We start from the raw sequence: 6,300 nt of genomic DNA, 5'->3' as shown, positions 1-6,300 counted from the left end.
GCCCCTTTCTCTCTTTCTTCTCCTTCTGGGACTCCCACAATGTCTACATTGGTACACTTAATGTGTCCCAGAGTGTCTTAGGCTATTTTTGCCTTTTATAATTCTTTTTTCTTTCTGCTCCTCAGCCTGACACATTTCAATTGTCTTGTCTTTGAATTCACTGATTCTTTCTTTTGCCAGCTCAAATCTGCTGTTGACATGTTCCTGCGTATTTTTCATTTCAGGCGTTGTGGTCTTCAACCACAGTACTTCTATTTTGTTCCTTCTTAACATTTCTATCTCTTTATTGAGATTCAAATATATCCATTTATTGTTTTCCTTGTGTCTTTTAGTTCTTTCTCAGTGTTTTTCTTTATGGCATTGAGCCATATTTAAAATAAGTTTTAAAGTCTTTGTCTGGTATGTCCACAACTGGTCTTCTGTATTGATATTTTTGGATTTTTATCTTCTTCTTTTAGACAGGCCATCATTTCCTCTTTGTTTGTCTTGTAACCTTTTGTTGCATACTGTAAATTTTAATATTTTAAAATATTAACTCTGGTATTTATTCCTTGATATGTCTGTCTTTTAAGTTTATAACCAGCTGGTGATATGACAGATTTTCTTGAATGTCAGGAGTTTTAATTAATTGATTAACAATCCAAGTAAACCTAAGCAAAAAACATCTGTCATTGGAAACTGGCTTTGTGTTGGCTGGTGTTCTCTGTCTGAGTTCAGCCTTCCTATCAGAAAAGTCAGCCGAAGGCAAATGCAAAGAGCAAGAATTCTCCCTGTCATTTCTGGGTCTGTGTCTTGTCCTGGGCTTGTGCTTCCTAGTGGCCATAGGAGTTCCTATGTTTGCAGGAGTTGGAATACCCCTTCTACTTCCCAAGAAACAGACCTTCTCTCTCTCCAGGGTGTTCTACTGCAGGACTTAAAGTATCTAAGCCTTTGCTCCAGGCCATCTGCTCCAATTTGTTTTTTATACTGCTTTCTTTGTCTCAAGCTGCTTATGCCTGGAGCAAATTATGGGTGTTCGGGGCAGAGGGAAAGGGGCACACCAGAGAGAAATTTCCCAAGTCAGCCTTTCCCATCCGGAGCAAGAACAGGGACCCACAAGCAGAGTACCAGCTGGCTCCAAGCTACCCTCAATGGGAATGAGAGAGGGGGCCAGGACCTTCTTCTATGGCTCTGCAAAGTTCTGCTTTCTTGACTCATTTTCCCAGCAAATACAACCCTTTCCCAGCTGCAACCCGTCCTCTGCAGCTCTGAGGGGGCAGACTGTCTTTAAATCTATTCTGCCACCTTTATCTGGGATGGGTTAAAACAATAGCTCACTCAGAACTGGCCCCACAGTGATCCAAAGTAGCTAATCCAAAGCAGTGATCAGTGATTGCCCCACACACACCCAGATCTTGAGGAACTGGATTTTTATGTTCCTTCCTGGCACTAGCATACTACGCCATGGGATGGACCCCACTGCTGCCTACCATAAGAGTGGGAATATAAAAGTAACCTCCATGCAGAGAGAGCGGTTTACTAGTATTTAACATAATTTACCAGCCTCTTCCTTCTTCTCTTCCCTGGATGCCGTATGTATTCTACTAGACTCCAGAGTTTTGAAATAGTTGATTCAGACAGTTCTTGTTTCTTTAATGGTTGTTCTGGTAGAAGGACTGATACTTGGAGCTTCCTACTCTACCATTTTCCCACTTACATGCTTATGCTTTTGAGCTGATCCTTCATTCATTCAATGTCAAGACAATGCCTTCCAATTCCCAAGGCTTCTGAACCTTCATTGCTATTCAAGGAGTGCCTGATTTAAGCTTAAAATTTAACATGACCACACATAAACAAAGCTCCATCTTCAGCTAAACCTATGATGCATTTTGATTTATGCCTGTCTTGCCCCATCATTTCATGTTTCTCATTCTTCCCCTACCTCTACCCTCCAAACACCCACAGCACCCCATCAAAGACTTTCTATCTAATGAGGATTTCCAGGCCAGTGAAGTCACCTTTATCAGCCTGTCTTAGAAGAAATGTGATTGGCCCAGTGGCCCAAGATATCCCTTGACATTTTCCCTCTCCACAAACCCAAGTTACTGCGTCTGATTGGGTTGATGCTTTGGTATTGACATCCATTTCCCCCTTCCCAGCTGTCAATGTATGTTGAGTCAACTGAAGCAGATCTAAGGAAGGGCAGGAGACATCAATGAGTACTGACCTTTATGACTGTCAGTCTTAGCCACAGACCAGAAGCTGTGTGACTAAGAAGCAAGTGACTCAAGCTGTAGTGACCCTCCTAAGTTCTAAGCTATTTCGTACCCATTTTCTCTAAGACTCTGGCATTGTCTCTCCCTTTTCTCTCAGCTCCAGTTTCAGTTTATTTTTTCTGCCAAGTAGCAAAGTGTATGTAGAAAAATGGTATTGGAAGGCTTTATTTAACACACTCTCCTCAGAAATCTTCCTTTCCCCTTTTTTATGGACCCTTTTTATGGAAGAAGAATTTTTAAGGCCTTTATGAAAGAGACAGTGGCAAGGGTAAGCGCTGCTCTAGTAAGCAATGTTTTTGATGAGAAACTCAAAACCTCTCCATCTGGCATGATGGTCAAAGATCTTGGATAAGCCTCACTCCTCTCTGAGGGATTGTTTCACTCTCGGTAATGGAGATACAATATCTAAACGTTTAGAGAAAATCCAGTCCTGCCCCTCCCTCTGTGTCAATGATAGCAACACTTCCTGCCTGTGGGTCTGCCCAGCAAATGGTCAGCCTTACATTGTCCAAGCAGAGAAGACCAGAACCTGGGCTGTACTTTCAGAAATCCCCTATTATTTTGTAGACAGAGCACAGACAATGAAAGAGGAACGTGGAGGCTCACCTCTTTCTTGAAAAAGACCTGGTCCGAGAGATCAGAGTCACAAGTTGATGACTGAGAGCTGCTGAATAACCTTGGTAATTTGATTCAGTCCAACTGCTAGTCATCAAGTATTTACTACATGCACAGATACTGTATGGCAGGGGAAATGGTGAGTGATGAAACTTGGAGAAGACATATCACAATGGATACCATAAGCCATGCCAAGGAGTTTTAATTTTCGCTTAAGGCAAAAAGAATCAGGAATGGTTTTCTATATGGGAATAAATTGGCCAGATTTAGGATTTAGAGAGTTTATCCAGACTGCATAAAATCAGTTGGTGGAATAGAAGGAGCTATGAAGAGACACATAATGACGTTAATGTAATATTGAAGGAAAAACAAAGAAGGTGGTTTAGATGGGGATAGTATATTTGTGACCACTAGACAGGAATGGGAGTCATATGGAAATATTTAGGAGGAAGATTTGGGAGAACTGTATATGGTAGACCAGTTAACAAGAATGGTGCTTAGGTTCTGGCTTGGGTGGTGTGGTGGATATTTGTATCATTCACCAAAATGACAGCAGAGACCAAACAGGTTCTTTCCTTGTCTGGGCCTTAGTTTCTTTTATGCTTCCTTCCAGAGTTCACAATTCAACCCATAAAAGACTAATAGGACCTAAAGTCAGACTATGAACATTTTAGCAGGCTGACATTCAGCAGAGGACTGAGGACATATGGGTCTTGATCAGAGCTGGTCAGAAACCACCTAATACAATCATCTCATGTGCTCTTCAGAAATACAGGGTGTGCTCTTTAAAATGTAATCTAAGCTCCATGTTATCAGCCCCTCAGAATTGAGAGAAAATGTATACTGCATGTAAGAGGTCTTAGGTCAAACTTGTGTTAAGAGGAATTGATTGGCATAGGAGCCAGAGGCCAAAACCACTACTCTTTTCTTATAAAGCCAATCACAAGGGAATTCTACACATGCCAGATCTTAGAAGGTCTTCGGCCCTAGGCTCCCATATCTCCCAGCTATATCTATTACAAAGAGGAGCCGGTGTATCATATTACAATAGGGAGGACATGCAGGAGCTTAGAGGGTCTTCAGCCCTGGGCTCCATAACCCTCAGCTGCAGTCTTGAGTAGTGATGGAACTGAAATAGGGCTCAGTGCCAAGGTACCACTTATATAAGTATAATAAGGAGAAAGGTGCAATGAAGGGTCAGAACCGTGGGAATCATCCTTGATAGCTGGTCTTCAATTTGAGCATCTGATGGAAGTGAAGTGTCCAAATGACAGATACCCTGATCCTGCTTTGTTCATGTCCCACACGTGCACAGCGGTTACTGTCTATGGCTACTCCTGGTGAAATTTTCTGGTGATCCAGAAGCTCAGCTTTCCTTTCTCATTAAAGTGTCCATAACAGGTATGATTTTCAGTCAAACAAAAGAAAAACTCAGATGGGCAAAAAGAACAGAACATTTGGACCTCCATTCTGCCATGGCAGTAGAAGTTCAACCTTCCAGGTGGGGTTCCTCCCCTTTCCTAGGCTTTGTGGCTAGGATCTGGAGCACTTAGACAGTGACAAGTCTTTAGGAAAGGTCCCATGTGGCCATTAGTCATGTGTCCTCACGAGATGTCCCACGAAGTGTCTGTCGTCTGTCAGGTCCATTTTCTTCAGTTCATATATGTCCACACTTAAAGCCCCTTGTTTCTTCAGGCCCATCTTGAACACCTTCAAATCGGGCTTTGGGATCCAGGAGTCATTGAGCTGCTCCAGTTCTTAAGGGGGTGCTGTCTGAGGCCCTGGCTATGTGACCCTAACATGCTGATTGTTCCTCTCTGGGTCTTCTTTCCCACCTGGACTCTCACCCAGGAAGTGGGGCACAGCCACCCTCAAACACCCCTGCTTTCACCATTTCCCCTCTGAAATGGTCACTATTGCCCCAACTAGGTGCCAGGTGAAATCTCTTCTTCCCTAAAGATATTTTTGCCTGTGGTATGTTGTATTATCTCCTGAAGGGATTAAAACTTTCAGATACAAAGAAACCAAAAGAAAAAAGCAAACTGCAGGTACTTTTGCTTTCTGCCTTTATGAGGCAATGGACCAAGTTTGCTTTCTTTTGAGGGTCAGAAGGAAGAGAAGAGGAAAATACTTGAGAAAAAAAGGTTATTTTTGACATATTATATCAGGTTCTGCCCCACATAGAGTCACAGTGTGACTGCCCCACACTGTGAGTGATATTTTCCCTGGAATCTCTCAGGGACAGGTAGACGAGACTGGCTACTGGGTCCATCCCTCCTGTCACTCCACATCCCTCCTCCTCTCCCCTCTAGTCCTTTCTCCTTCTTTTCCTCTACCAGGGACCCAGCAGAACTTTTTTTGAAAGCAGGTAAGCCTCTTGAATGTCTTACCTAGGTGGGTAGGATCCAGCAGAATTTTTCTTGAAACTGCTTAAGCCTCTTGAATGTCCTGTCTATGTGGGTCGTGCTTTCCCTGTGTTTTTTAACCTTAAAGATAGTAGGAAATGTGAGCTCTCTCCTGTCCCAAACCGACAACCATACCTGCTTCATCAGTTGTTGCCAGAGTCCCCAGGCCACAGCTCTCTGGCACAGGAGGAATACGGAGTACACTGGACCTAGTATCTTGTGGGACCCTTGCAGCTCCTGCCTCTTCTGCCCCTCGTCTCCTGAAACTTGCCCCAGCACATCTTGGTTTTACACGTTTAGCTAGAGTTCATGATTATGCATTGAGATTCTCATGAAATGTCAATAACTCCTAGAAGCACAGCGAAAAGGGACACTTGCAGGCCTGAAGTTCTTCAGCGCTGTCTTAGAACTATACCTTGCTCCCTCAGACTTTGCTATGGGACCAGATTCCTCCCCTAAACCCCATCTCTGCATTGAGGCCAGGCCTTCTGTCTGTTTGGTGGGCCCTGGGAGCTTCTCAGCCTCAGCTGCCTCAGCTAGAGGTACCCCACCCAGGGATCATGACTCCTGCCAAGCGACAGTCAGGGATGACAGTTCTTGAGAAAACCCCACTGCCCTGGAGGGTAAATCCCTTGCAGGTACCTTTGTAACAGCCCCTTCCCTGTCTAAGAAGAGGGATCGTTCTTTAAGAAATTTGAAGACTGGCATAGGAAGCATAAAAATCATCTTTCCCCCTTCTCTTTCTAGGTATTTTCCCCAGAACCAGGGTTTAATCTGGTCTGCAGCACCTAACACTCTTCATCTTCATGTCAATAGCCCTGGATCTGCCATAGGCATTTAAAGCATCCTGTAACAGCCTGTCCAATGCAGCCTGGAAGTGAATCCTGAATGCCAGCTTCTGAGAGGCTCCATATCTCTGTCCACAGAGGTCCCAGGTTCAGCCCTACCTCAAATGCTTGGCTCTCAAATGCTTGGCTCTCATTCTCAGGTTTGTAGTAACTCCGTGGTGTAGACATAATTCTGCC

Source organism: Tamandua tetradactyla, chromosome 1 (genome assembly GCF_023851605.1).
Source record: "Tamandua tetradactyla isolate mTamTet1 chromosome 1, mTamTet1.pri, whole genome shotgun sequence".
NCBI classification, from domain to species: domain Eukaryota; kingdom Metazoa; phylum Chordata; class Mammalia; order Pilosa; family Myrmecophagidae; genus Tamandua; species Tamandua tetradactyla.
Note: the sequence above shows the minus strand (reverse complement) of the source record.